We start from the raw sequence: 15,544 nt of genomic DNA on the forward strand, positions 1-15,544 counted from the left end.
ATTGGACAGACCTGAGTTAAAATCTCAACTTTTTTTTTTTTTTTAAGCATATGTCTCTTTTGTAAGTTAATTTTAAAAAACTTTTATTTGCCATAGGTTATTGGGAAATGGGTGGTGTTTGGTTACATAAGTTCTTTAATGGTGATTTGCGAGATTTTGGTGTACCCATCACCCAAGTAGTATACACTACACTCAGTTTATAGTTTTTTATCCCTCACCTGCTTCCCACCCTTTCCCCCTGAGTTCCCAAAGTCCATTGTGTCATTCTTACGCCTATGCATCCTCATAGCTTGGCTTCCACCTATGTGTGAAAACATCAGATGTTTAATTTTTCATATCTGAGTTACTTTACTTAGAATAATAGTCTCTATCCAGGTTGCTGTGAACGTCATTAATTCATTCCTTTCTTATGGCTGAGTAGTATTCCAACGTGTACATATCTATATCTATATCTATCTATATCTATATCTATATCTATATCTATAGATAGATAGATAGATATGCCACACTTTCATCATCCACTAGTTGATTGATGGGCATTTGGGTTGCTTTCACATTTTTGCAATTGCAAATTGTGCTGCTATAAAGATGTGTGTGCAATTATCTTTTTTGGATGATGATATCTTTTCCTCTGGATAGATTCCCAGTAGTGGGATTGCTGGATCAAATGGTAGTTCTACTTTATAAAGGAAACTCCACACTGTTTTCCAAAGTAGTTGTACTAGTTTGCATTCCCCCCAGCAGTGTGGAAGTGTTCCCTGTTTATCACTTTTGTGCCAGAATCTATTGTTTTTTGATTATGGCCATTCTTGCAGGAGTAAGGTGGTATTGCATTGTGGTTTTGATTTGCCTTTCCCTGATCCTTAGTGAAATGGAGCATTTTTTCATATGCTTCTGGCCATTTGCATATCTTCTTTTGGGAATTGTTTGTTCATGTTCTTAGCCCACATTTTGATGGAATTGTTTGTTTTTTTTCTTGCTAATTTGTTTGAGTTTGTTATAGATTCTGAATATTAGTCTTTTGTCAGATATATAGATTGTGAAGATTTTCTCCCGCTCTTTGGGTTGCCTGTTTACTCTTCTATTTCTTTTGCCATGCAAAAGCTCTTTAGTTTAATTAAGTTCCAACTATTTATTTTTGTTTTTATTGTATTTGCTTGGCTCTTGGTCATGAAATCCTTGTGTAAGCCAATGCTTAGAATAGTTTTTCTGATGTCATTTTTCTAGAATTTTTTATCGTTTCAGGTCTTAGATTTAAGTTGTTAATCCATCTTGAGATGATTTTTGTATAAGATAAGAGATGAAGATCCTGTTTCATTCTCCTGTATGTGGCTTGTCAATTATCCCAGCGCAATTTGTTGAAAGGATGTCCCTTTCCCACTTTATGTTTTCGTTTGCTTTGTGGAAGATCATTTGGCTGTAAGAATTTGGCTTTATTTCTGGGTTTTCTATTCTGTTCCATTGGTCTATGCACCTATTTTTATATGAGTAACATGCTGTTTTGGTGACTACGGCCTTAGTATAGTTTGTATATATTGTGATACCTCCAGATATGTTCTTTTTGCTTGGGCTTGCTTTGGCAATGCGGGTTCTTTTTTGGTTTCATAGAATTTTAGGATTTCTTTTTTTCTAGCTCAGTGAAGAATGATGGTGATATTTTGATGGGAATTCCATTGAATTTGTAAATCGCTTTTGACAGTATAGTCGTTTTCACAATATTGAATCTACTCATCCATGAGCATGAAATGTGTTTCCATTTGTTTGTGCTGTCTGTTTTCTTAAAGGAGTGTTTTGTAATTTTCCTTGTTGAGATTTTTCACTTCCTTGGTTAGGTATATTCTTAAGTATTTTAATTTTTTGCAGCTATGATAAAAGATGTTGAGTTATTGATTTGATGCTCAGCTTGGTCACTGTTGGTGTATAGGAGAGCTACTGATTTGTGTACATTAATTTTGTATCCAGAAACTTTGCTGAATTCTTTTATCAGTTCTAGGAGCTTTTTGGAGGAGTCTTCAGAGTGTTCTAAATATACAATAATATCATCAGCAAATGGTGACAGTTTGACTTCCTCTTTACCAATATGGATGCTCCTGATTTCTTTATCCTGTCTGAGTGCTCTGGCTAAGACTTCCAGTGCTATGTTGAAGAGAAGTGGTGACTGCGGATATCCTTGTCTTGTTCCAGTCCTAAGATGAAATGCTTTCAATTTTTCCCCATTCAGTATTATGTTGGCTGTGAGTTTGTCATAGTTGGCTTTTATTACATTGAGGCATGTCCCTTGCCTGCCAGTTTTGCTGACAGTTTTAATCAAAAGAGGATGCTGGATTTTGTCAAGTGCTTTTTATGCTTCTATTGAGATAATTGTGTAAGTTTTGTTTTTAATTCTGTTTATGTGTTTTATCACATTATTTGACTTGCATATGTTAAATCAACCCTGCATCCCTGGTATGAAACTGACTTGATTATGATGGATTATCTTTTTGATATGTTGTTGGATTTGGTCAGCTGGTAAAAATTTGGTTAGCTTAATAAAAATTCTTTTATTAAGAATTTTTGCATCTATATTCATCAGGGATATTGGTCTGTGGTTTTATTTCTTGGTTATGTCCTTTTCTGGTTTTCGTATTAAAGTGATACTGGGTTCATTGAATGATTTAGGGAGGATTTACTTTTTCTCTGTCTTGTGGAATAGTGTCAATAGGATTGGTATGAATTCATTTTTTAATGTCTGGAAGAATTCAGTTGTGAATCTTCCTGGTCCTGGACTTCTTTTTTTGTTAGTAATTTTTATGTTACCATTTCAGTTTCACTGCATGTTATTGGTCTGTTCAGGGTATCTAATTCATCCTGATTTAAGCTAGAGGGATGTATCTTTCCAGGAACTTTTTCATATACTCTAGGTTATCTGTGCATGTAAATGTCTTTATACTAGTCTTGAGTGCTCTTTTTATTTCCGTGGTGTAAGTTGTAATATATTCTGTTTTGTTTCTAATTGAGCTTATTTGGATTTTATCCCTACTGCTATAGTTATTCTTGTGAGTAGTCTATCAATTTTATTTATCTTTTCAAAGAACCATTTTTGGGTTTCATATATCTTTTGTATATTATTGTTTCAATTTCTTTTAATTTTTCTCTGATTTCTTTATTTTCTTTATTCTGCTGGGTTTGGGTTTGATTTGTTCTTGTTTCTCTATTTCCTTGATGTATGACTTTAGATTGTCTGATTTGCTCTTTTAGACTTTTCAGTATAAGTGCTTAGGGATATGAGCTTTCATCTTAGCACTGCCTTTGCTGTATCTTAGGGCTTTTGATAGATTAAATAGATTTGAACTATTTTCATTCAGTTCAAATAATATTTAATTTCCATCTTGACCCAGTTACCATTCAGGAGGAGGCTATTTAATTTTCATGTATTTGCATGGTTTTGGAGATTCCTTTTGGAGTTGATTCCTAGTTTTAGCCCACTGTGGTCTAAGAGAGTGCTTGAGGTAATTTCAATTTTCTTGAATTTATTGAGGTGTGTTTAATGGCCTATCATATGGTCTATCTTGGAGAAAGTTCCATGCACTCATGAATAGAATATATATTCTGTGGTTGTTGGGTAGAATCTTCTATAAATATCTGTTAAGCCATATGTTCTAGGATATAGTTTAAATTCATTACTTCTTTTTTGACTTTCTGTCTTGATGACCTGTCTAATGCTGTCAGTGGAGTATTGAAGTCCTCTACTATTATTGTGTTGCTGCCTATCTCATTTCTTAGGTCTATTAGTAATTGTTTTGTAAATTTGGGAACTTCTGTTTTAGGTGCATATATATTTAGGATTGTGATATTTTCCTGTTGATCTAGGCCTTTTATCATTATGTAATTTCCCTCTTTGTCTTTAACTTCTGTTGCTTTAAAATACTTTTTGTTCCATACAAGACTAGCTACTTCTGCTCCCTTTTAGTGTCCATTTGCATGGAATGTCTTTTTCCGCCCCTTTACCTTAAGTTTGAATCTCATTTGTTAGGTGAGTCTCTTGAAGGCAGCAGATAGGTGGCTGGTGAATTCTTATCTATTCTGCAATTTTGTGTCATTTAAATGGAGCATTTAGTACATTTACATTCAACGTTAGTGTTGAGGTGTGAGGTGCTATTCCATTCATTATGCTGTTGGTTGCCTGTATACCTTTCTTTTTTAAAAAAGTTGTATTTTTGTTTTATAGGTCTTGTGAGATTTATGCTTTAAAGATGTTCTGTTGTGATGTGTTTTCAGATTTGTTTAAAGATTTAGAGCTCCTTTTAGCAGTTCTTGTAGTGCTGACTTGGTAGTGGTAAATTCTATCAGCATTTGTTTGTCTGAAAAAGACTGTATCTTTCCTTATGAAGCTTAGCTTTGCTGGATACAAAATTCTTGGCTAATTGTTTTGTTCAAGGAGGCTGATGATAGGACCCCAATCCCTTCTAGCTTGTAGGGTTTCTGCTGAAAAATCTGCTGTTAATATGATAGATTTTGCTTTGTAGTTTACCTGATGCCTTTGCCTCACAGCTCTTAACGTTCTTTACTACATCTTAACTTTAGATAACATGATGACATTGTGCCTAGGTGATGATTTTTTGTGATCAAATTTTCAGGTGTTCTTTTAGTTTCTTGTATTTGGATATCTAGGTTTCTAGCAAGGCTGGGGAAGTTTTCCTCAATTGTTTCCCAAAATATTTGTTCCATACTTTTAGATTTCTCTTCTTAGGAATACCATTTATTCTTAGGTTTTGTCATTTAACATAATCCCAGACTTCTGGGAGTGTTTTTTATATTTTCTTATTATTTGTTCTTTGTCTTTGTTGAATTGGGTTAATTCAAAAACCCTGTCTTTGAGCTCTGAAGTTCTTTCTTCTGCTTGTTTGATTCTATTGCTGAGACATTACAAAGAATTTTGCATTTCTATAAATGTGTCCATTTTTTCCTGAAGTTTTGATTGTTTTTTATTTATGCTGTTTCACTGAAGATTTCTCCCCTGATTTCTTGTATTATTTTAAAAAAAAATCTTTAAATTAGGTTTCACCTTCCTCTGGTGCCATTTTGATTAGCTTAATAACTGACTTTAATTTTTTTTTTCCGGTAAATCAGGGATTTCTTCTTGGTTTGGATCTATTGCTGGTGATCTAGTATAATTTTTTGGGGGTGTTAAAGAACCTTGTTTTGTCATGTTACCAGAATTAGTTTTCTGGTTTCTTCTCATTAGGGTAGGCTCCGTCAGAGGAGAGGTCTAGGACTCAAGGCTGTTCAGATTATTTTATCTCATGAGGTGTTCCCTTGATGTAGTACTCTACCTCTTTTCCTAGGGATGTGGCTTCTGAGAGCCAGCCTGTAGTGGTTGTTAGCTCTCTTCTGCATCTAGTCACCAGCAGGTCTACCAGGCTCCGGGCTCGTACTGGGGACTGTCTGCACAGAGTCTTGTGATATGAAACATCTGTTGGTCTCTCAGCCATGGATACCAGCACAGTATTTGTTGCATCTCCAGTGCCTGCAGGAGCAATCCACTTCCTTCAGAGGTTCTGTGGATTCTCTCCACTTTCTTGATTGATTCCTGCAGTGGTTCTGAAGCAAAAGTTCATGATGTGAGACTCCATGCACTCCTCTGTCTGTCCAAGTGGGAGCTGCATTCTAGTCCTTCCTCCCATCTGCCATCATCCCAAGTTATACATCTCAACTTGTTCACATTATAGTTACAAGGTTTTTGACAAATTACCTGACTCTTCTGGATTACAGCTTCTTTATTATAAAATGAAAATATATAATAACATTTACAACTTAAGACTGTTGTAACAATTAGAGATAAGTTAGTGCCACCCCAAACCTGGTAGTTACATAAGTGTATACAGAATATGAGTCAAAAAATGGAATTCTACTATAGAACTTGACCCTAAAAAGCTGTATGACCATAAAAACATTTATTTCCCTTTCTGGGTCCAAGTTTCCTTATGAATAAAAGGAAGGGAACAGACTAGGCAATTGTCAAATGCTTTTCAGCATTAGGTTGGTGCAGTGTCAGAGCTGCTTTCCTGGAGATGCAAAGAAGGCTGAGTGTGCTTCATACTTACTTGAAGAGTGATGCTTTTGCCTTTGGTAACTTTGATTAGTTCACAGTACCAGCCCCAGAGCTGCATCTGAAGCTAAGAAGGAGAAAAGAAGGAAACACTGTGATTCTGTAACTTGGGAATTTCCCTCTTTCCCTTTTGTGCAAGAAACATGACTTTCCTGGACTCCATTTTCTTTATCTGTAAAATGGAGTTGTTTTGTAGGATTGTTGTGAGGATCAAATGAGGAGATCAATGTAAAGCACCTAGCATAGTTTCTAGTACAAAATAGATACTCAATAAATGATAGTTTATATTATAATCGAGCTGGGTTTAGGCAATCAATACATAAGAGAACTACTTTTAAACAAATCCTTGGATAAAATCAAGTTATTAGATAGATATATACCTTCATTAAATATTACTTACAAGATATAGTTGTCTTGGACGTGTGAGGGACAGGCAGGGTAATGAACAACTACGTGCATAATTTCATCATTCACTGAGACAAGAAACACAGGTGGAGGAAAAAGTAATGTGTTCAATTTTAGATATGTTGAATTTGAGAAGCATGTAGGCCTTACAAATGAAGGTTCCACTAAGCAGTTAAATATGTCCATTTGAAACTCAGGAAAAAATTCTGGATTAGGCAAATGGACATGAAACCATAGAGATGGTAGATAAACACACGGGGATGGATGAGATTATTAACATAAATTATTTGGAGTAAAAAGCATAGCAGGACAGGGATGGAACACTGAGAAACATCAACATTCAAATGGCAGGTAGAGAAATAGAGCAAAGGGTGACCAGAGATGTCAGATGGAATCCTGGTAAGGATTACACTACAAAATCCATTGGAAGAGAGCTGTCAGGAAAGAGTCGTCAACAATATCAAATGCTGACAAAAAGGCAAATGCTTTAAGGAATGAGTATTCTTGGATTTAGCAATAAAAAAAAGCTGTAGATTAATATTAATCATTAATTTTCACTGAAGGACAATATGAGAAATGACCAAATGACAAATATGAAAACACATCCCATAAAACTACTATTACCAAAGACTAGCGTGACTAATTATTTTTCCTGTCCCTCATATATAGATAAACTTGTTAAATTCTTATTAGAGAGTAGTGCCAGGAAAAATTTTCTCTCTTTCATGCATCCATTCCACAGACAGCCATTGAATACCTACTATATGACACACTGATAGGTGCTTGGGTTACAAATAGAGTTGAGTCACAGTTTTTACTCTCAAAAAACTCATTAAAACTTCATTTATTCATATAATAAATAATTATGAATCTTCTAAAATATGCCAGATCCTGTGCTAATCACAAAATTGGTATAGTCCCTCCTGCATAGTGTTTCTAGTTTATTTCCTAAAGAACTATCAGGCTTTTATTTATTGGACAATGTTCACTGTATAACTATTAAATTTTGCTTTTTGTTTCTACATCCAGGGACTCCCAAATTACATTCACTTAAGTATCTGGAATGATCCTATCCGACTCTGTATGAATTGCGACAATATGACTTTTTAATCGTTCTTTAACAATTCTAATTGTACATATCTTTTATCATAAGACTCTGAAATTTTTTCCTGGAAACAAGCAAAGTACGAGTAAAAAATAAAGGCATAAATACAAGCAAATACATAATAAAAAGAATGGACACAGAGTCCTTCCCAGCTATTGCATTTTGTTTAGATGGCCTTCACAGTAATTACCCCTTGATTTCTTTTATTCTTGTCCGCCTCCAAAATTCCAAACATCCCATTAGGAAAACTTAACTTCCAAAGCACTCATTGAAATGAACAAGATCACATAAATATTGCCCCTCAACTACATATATAATTCACATATATCCATGAGCTGGAGTCACAGGGAATAGCTGTGTGGAAGACAGAAATGGATGAATGATACAAACCACATTACACTTTTTTTTTTTTTTTTTAACAAATGACACTTTATTTAGGGAATTTTTCCCCTTTCCCCTTTATCTTCAAAGCTCTTTGTTTAACTTGCACATGTACTTCCCAGTTCCTTTGTGTGATATATTGGATAGGGAGGGAGATGGCTATGAAGAGACTGGGCATTTGATCTGTTTCACCCGTGTTTGAGGACTAGAAAAATGATTTCTAGTAATTGGGACAATGACTACCACATCGATAAAAAAAAAAATTGGCTTGCCCGATGGAGCTTGTTAAAATAGGATTTTATCTGTACATGTATGTGATAGTAACTGATTGCATTATTATGAAATAAATAAGTTGATTTGTATGCATTATGCTGTTTTATTTTAAAAAGAGAAGTTCATAATAAGAGCCAAGATAATTACCAATAAAACCTAAATATTAGGCATAGTTCAAAGTTCAAAGATGATGTGATGATTCTTCAAAGATCCAGAACCAGAAATACGATTTGATCCAGCAATCCCAGTACTGGATATATACGCAAAGGAATATATATCATTCTATTACAAAGATACATGTGTGCTTATATTTATTGCAGCACTACTCACAATAGCAAAGACAAGGAATCAACTCAAATATTCATCAAAAATAGATTGGATAAAGAAAATGTGGTATATATACACCATGGAATACTATGCAGACATAAAAACGAATGCAATCATGTCCTTTGCAGGAACATAGATGAAAGTTGAAGCCATTATCCTCAGCACGCTAATGTAGAAACAGAATATCAAACACCACATGTTCTTACTCATAAGTGGGAGCTGAACAATGAGAATACATGGACATGATGAGGAGAACAACACATACTGGGACCTGTTGGGGGTGGGGTGAGGGGTTGAGAGCAGTAGGAAAAATAGTTAATGCATGCTGGGCTTAATGTCTAGGTGATGGATTTATAGATGCAGCAAACCACCATGGTACACGTTCATCTTTGTAACAAACTTGCGCATCCTGCACTTGTACCCAAGGACTAAAAATAAAAATTAAAAGAAAATAAAGAAAAATCTTTTTTCCTTAAATCTTAAAATTATGATATTTTTTTAAAAAGGATGCATCATATTTAGGCCATTTATTTGAATATTTTTTTCTTATTTGATGTAAGTGCTTATAGCTATAAGTGTCATTCATAGTACTGCTCTCACCTTATTACAAAGGTTTTGGTATATTGTGTTTTCATTATCATTTGTTTGAAAATTTTTTTGAATTTCCTTCTTAATTTCTTTATGTACCCATTAATTATTCAGGAGCATATGGTTTTATTTCTATTTGTTTGTGTAGCTTCCAAAATTACTCTTATTTATTTCTAGTTTTGTTCCATTGTGGCAATAGAAAATGCTTAATATTATTCCAATTTTTTAAAATGTTTTGAGATTTGTTTTATGACCTAACACTCTTCTTCAGAGTGACTTATGTGCTGTGTAGAAGAATGCATATACTGCAGCCATTGGATGGAATGTTCTGTAAACATCAATTAAGTTTATTTGATTAATAGTGCAGATTAAGTTTCATGTTTCTGTCTTGATTTTCTGTCTGTGTGATCTCTTCAATACTGAAAGTGGACTGTTGATGTCTCCAATTACTTTTGTATTGGTATCTATTTCCCTCTTTAATAACATTAATATTATATATCTGGGTACTTCAGTGTTGAGTACATGTATCTTTAAAATAGTTGTGTCCTTTTACTGAATGTACTCCTATATCATCAAATAATGACAAAAAGTCTCTCTTTATGGTTTATATTTGAAATTTATTTTGTCTGATACATGTATAGCAACTCCTATTCTTTTTGTTTGTTTGTTTGTTTCCACTTGCATGAAATATTTTTTTCATCTCTGTATTTTCATTCTAAGTGTGTCTTTATATGACGTGTTTTTCTTGTAGGCAATGGACTGTTGAGTCTTATTGTTTTATCTATACAACCATACTGTCTTTTGATTGGTGAGTTTAGTTTACTTACATTCTATGTTATTACTGACAAGTAAAAACTTACTCTTGCCATTTTATTTGTTTTCTGGTTGTATTTTGATCTTCTTTTCTTCCCTTCTGTATTTGTTTTAGTGAAGGTGGTTTTCTCTAGTGGAATGATTTAATTTCTAGCTTTTCATTTTTATATATCCATTGTATATTTTTTGATCTGAGATTATCATGATGCTTGCAAATACTATCTTAGAACCCATTATTTTAAACAGATGATAACTTTTTTTTTGAGACAGAGTCTCACTCTGTCACCGAGGCTGGAGTGCAGTGGTGCAATATTTGCTCACTGCAATCTCTGTCTCCCAGGTTCAAACAATTCTCCTGTCTTAGCCTCCTGAGTAGCTGGGACTACAGTTGTGCACCACCACAACTGGCCAGTTTTTGTATTTTAATAGAGAATTTCACCATGTTGCCATGTTGCCCAGTTTGGTCTTGAACTTCTGACCTCAGTGTGATCCATCTGCTTTGGCCTCCCAGAGTGCTGGTATTACAGGAGTGAGCCACCATGCCATGCCCAGCCTAAACTGTTGACAAGTTAAATACTGACTGCATCAACACACAAGTAAAAACAAAACTGATAAAAACTCTATATTTTAACTTTATCACTCTGCTTTTGAACATTTTGTGGTTTCTATTTATATCTTATTTTACTGTCTGTAGCCTCAGAAGTTGTAGTTATTTTTTATTGGTTTATTTTTTGTTTTTCTGCTTAGAGAGGAGCAGTTTATACCTCATAATTACAGTGTTATAATACTCTGTGTTTTTCAGTGTACTTACTCTTACTGGTGAGTTTTTAAACTTTAGATGATTTATTATTGCTCATTAACCTCCTTTTCTCTCTGAAGATTTTCCTTTAGCACTTCTTTTAGGACAGTTTTGATGTTGAGAAAATCCCTCAGCTTTGTTTTTCAAGAAAGTCTTTGTCTTTTTTTTTTTTTTGGCATGCACCACCATGGCCAACTAATTTTCGTATTTTTATTTATTTTTTACTCTAATTTTAAAAATTATACTTTAAGTTCTGGGGTACATGTGCAGATTGTGTAGGTTTGTTACATAGGTATACATGTGCCATGGTGGTGGTTTGCTGCATCCATCACTCTGTCATCTACATTAGGTATTTCTCCTAATGCCATCCCTCCCCAACTTCGCCACCTCCTGTTATTCCTCCCCTCGCCCCCACCCCCATGTTTGAAGTATATATTCACTGGATATACTCTTCAAGAAAAGCGGGTTTTTTTTTTTTTCTTTCAGCATTATAAGTCTGTCGTTTCTCTTTCTGCTGGCCACTGATATGACTGCTGCCAGTCATATTGGAGCTCAATTGTATATTATTTTCTTCTTTTCTCTTGCTGCTTTTAGGATCCTTTCTTTATCATCTTTGACCTTTGGAAGTTTGATTATTAAATGCCTTAATGTGGTCTTATTTGGGTTAAAGCTTCTTTGAGTTCTATAACCTTCTCATGCTTCAATGTTGATATTCTTGTCTGGGTTTAGGTAGTCCAAGTTAGTTATTATTTTGAGTAAATTTTTAAATCTTTTTCTCTTTCTTCTTTTTAAGATCACTAGTTCTCAGATTTTTCCCTTTAACAGTATTTTTCTAGATCCTCTAGGTGTTCCTTTTATATTTTTTTGCTTTTGTCTCCTCTGACTGTATTTTCAAATAGCTTGTTTTTGAGCTCATAAATTCTTTCTTCCATTTGATTAATTCTTCTTTAAGAGACTGATGCATTCCTCGGTATGCCCATTACACATTTCAACTCCAGAATTTCTGCTTGATTATTTTTAATTACTGTAATCTCTTTGTTAACTTTATCTGATAAAGTTGTATTATTTTCTCTGTGTTATCTTTAATTTTGTTGAGTTTTCTCAATGCAGCTATTTTGAACTCTCTGTCTGAAAGATCACATGTGCTTGTTTCCCCAGGATTGGTCACTGGTGACTTATTTAGTTCATTTGGTGAGGTTATGTTTTTATGGATGGTTTTGATGCTTGTGGACATTTGTTGGTGCCTGGGCATTAAACAATTAAGTATTTATTGTAGCCTTTGTAGTCAGGGCTTGTTTGTACTCTTCCTTCTTGAAATTGTTTTCCAGGCATTTAAAGGGACTTTGGTGTTGTGATCTAAGCCACATCTGCATTAGGGAGCACCCAAGCCCAGTGAGGCTGTAGTTCTTGCAGACTTGTTGAAGTACCCCCTTTGTGGTCTTGGAAAAGATCCAGAAAAATTCTGAGGATTACTAGACAGGGACTCTTGTTTTCTTCCCTCAATTTCTCCCAAACGAATGGAGTATCTCTTTCTGTGTTGAGCCACCTGGATATGGGAGTTGGGTGACACAAGCACCCCTGTGACCACCACGGCTGAAACTGTGCTGGGTAAGACTTATAGTGAGCTCCGTATTGGGTCTTGCCCAAGGCCTGCTGTAACCACAACCTGGCTACCACATGTTTGTTTCAGGCTGTAGGGCTCTACAATCAGCAGGGAGCAAAGCCATCCAGGCTTGTGTCCTTCCCTTTAGGGCTGTGAATTCTTCTTGGCCTTGGGCGGGTCTAGAAATGCCATTTTGGAGCCAGGAACCAGAGTAAAATACCTTAAAAGTCTACATGGTACTCTACTGTGCTGCTGCTGAACTGAACCTTATGAAACTCTCATTCATTCTCTGAGGAATTTGGACTAGAATATCTCTAATGACTCCTCCAGCTCTGTCATAGAGATTAAGTGCGTCCCACTCTTCCCACACCCCTTTCCATGAGCAGAGGAGCTTCACTTCATGGCCACCACTATGACAGAGTCATGGGGAGTACTGCCAGTGTACTGCCAACTTTCACTTAAAGCTCAAGGTCTCTTAAGGCAGATTGTTGTGGATGCTGCTTGGTCTTAAGAGTCACCCTTCAGGGTGGTGGGCTCTCCTCTGGCCCAGGGCAGGTCCATAAATGCTGTCAAATAGCCAAGACCTGGAATCAGTGACCCCAAGGGTCTGCTTGGTGTTCTACCTCACTGTGTGCAAGCTGGTATTTGATTTTTTATTCTTTTGAAGTTGCTTTATTTTTGTAGATAGCTGTTAAATTTTGTATTCCTGAAAGGGGGGCAATTGGTGGGTGCTTCTATTTGGCCACTTTGCTCTGACCACAGCTAGAGTCACTCTTTGATGAGGCAGCATGGTAATAAATAGGTTAACTCAGGATTTGCTAATTGCCTCAGTAATATAGATTTGTTATTGATCTTTTATTGTCTATTGTATTTATTGATGACAATTTTATTTTTCTCTCTTCTTGTTTTTACCTGTAGGTAAAAGAAATATTTTACTCTGCTCAAGACAAACAAACCTATCCACTTTGAGACATTGTGAGATTTTGGAGAGAAAATTTGACCAGGATTCAGATATATAATCTTTATTTTTGAATTGCGTATTCTTACACAACTCTCATCCATTATCTGATAAAATTGGACTAGAATACCTCTAATGTCTCCTACAGCTCTGTTACTGTGAAGCTAGTCCAATGACTTATTTTCTTCCCTTATTCATTTTATTTATAACATTCTGATTATTTTAATCTGTGAACCCATGGTTCTGGGCAGGCCAAAAAAAAAAAAAAAAAACAGATGCAGCCCCTTGGATGAAATGGAGTGTCTTTAGATGGCTCTAGTAAAATGAAAATAAATAGTAGAATTAAAGTATGAAGAGGTACAGAAATGTGTGACTTGTTTAGGAGGAGGCAAGAAAAATTCTGGAACTTGAACACAAATATGAGCATGAACACAAGGCGTTACCAGGCTGGATGGACAATTTAGGAAGGGCCTGGTTTGGCAAGTTTGGTGATTGTGGTAAGGGTAAAAATAGGAAAGCATAGAGGCAAAATATCTATGGTATATCTGTGACAAGAAATGGGTAGCTACTTAGAAATCTTCTTCAGTAAAAAAGTGATAATGAACTTAGCATCTTCTGTGCACAAGGTATGTGACATTCATTGTGCCAACTTGATCCTTAGAATAACCCTGTTAAATTATTATTACTAGGCTTATTTTATAAAAGGACAAAATCAAGGATCAGAAAAGTTAAGCAAAATACCCATGTTCAGGCAGCTAGTATGTGGTAGAGCTGGGATTTGCATTCAGACCTATCTGACTCCAAATCCCTCTTCTTAATCTTTTTCTAAACTGCAACTCTGCATTAATAGGTACAAAATAAAGACAGAGGAAGTAGAGTTATAAGCAGAATCAGAATAGAATAAGAGTTCAGGGTATGGACTTTGGAGTCAGACTATCTGAAGTGGAATTCCTGATGCAAGCAGGCAAGTCATTCAAACTCTTTGATGCTCAGTTTCTTCATTTATGAAATGGAGAGGTTAATATCGATTTCAAGGATTATTGTGAGAATTAAATGGGTTAATCTATGTAAATTTGGAGGTACAATAAATATTAAACAATGAAATAATAATAATAAATATTAACTAATGAAAGAACTAGATCCCAGGAAACGTTTCCATTTTAAGTGACTAAGATACAATGAGCCCCAAAGGAATATTTTTCCACTTAACAATTGTGATTTGAGTCAATTCTTACATAAAGTCGTGGGTGGCAATTGTCAATGAATGCTTCATTTTAAGAAGTATTTTTAAAAATATGAACCTTCTTAAACATTAACAATGTGGTTCTTGTTATTTATTTATTTGTTTATTTATTATACTTTAAGTTCTGGGGTACATGTGCAGATCTTGCAGATTTGTTAATAGGTATATATGTGTCATGGTAGTGGTTTGCTGCATCCATCACCTTGTCATCTACATTAGGTATTTCTCCTAATGCTATCCCACCCCAATCCCCCACCCCCTGCTATTCCTTCCCCAGTTTCCCACCTCCCAGGCCCCAGTGTGTGATGTTCCTCTCCTTGTGTCCTTGTGCTCTCATTGTTCAACACTAACTTATGAGTGAGAACATGCGGTGTTTGGTTTTCTGTTTCTGGAATATTCTGCAGTCATAAAAAAAGATGAGTTCATGTCCTTTGCAGGTACCTGGGTAAAACCGGAAATCACCATTCTTGTACTTTTTTATTACAATAGAACCAATCAAAATCTATGTGCCTTTTGTCTTATTGATCACATTAAATGATAAATTTGGACAAGTGACTGTCCTAATAACTAAAAAAAAAAAATAGTTGAACTGCTAATGTACAAATATAGCACGAGGTTCATTTTAAAAACCAGACCAATCTTCAATAGACCAACTCTGTTGAGATTTCCACTTGTCCTCCAGGCAGTTTCATGGTCAAAACCATGAAGACTTAGCCTCCAAAATGTTTTCATTTACTGTAATTTACTTTCTATTAACTTTAGAAAGGACTAATTACAATATGTCTTGGAAAGGAAAGAAAGAAGTCTCTTTAATTCTACTGAAGTTGAGATTCTGTGTGTTTGATTTCTTCCAACCTCTTCAAAGAGCACTCAAGGAGTCCTGAGAGTAAGAGAATTCCCCTTTTCATGTGAAAACAAACTTCTGCCTCTAAACTGAGTGTGCTGAACTTCCCAAATTTTT

The 15,544-nt window shown here is 35.2% G+C and overlaps 1 long non-coding RNA gene across 1 annotated transcript; it reads right to left on the minus strand.

Annotated features, from left to right (window-relative positions):
- Window positions 1-75: 75 nt before the first annotated feature.
- On the minus strand, window positions 76-14,974 carry LOC116532322. Its single transcript, XR_004260820.1, has 2 exons — window positions 14,935-14,974; window positions 76-301 (listed from the first exon to the last, which is right to left on the minus strand). It is a non-coding gene; the product is annotated as an uncharacterized LOC116532322 (long non-coding RNA).
- Window positions 14,975-15,544: the final 570 nt, after the last annotated feature.

This window comes from Sapajus apella, unplaced genomic scaffold, assembly GCF_009761245.1.
Source record: "Sapajus apella isolate SASKATOON/1434 unplaced genomic scaffold, GSC_monkey_1.0 scaffold75, whole genome shotgun sequence".
NCBI lineage: Eukaryota > Metazoa > Chordata > Mammalia > Primates > Cebidae > Sapajus > Sapajus apella.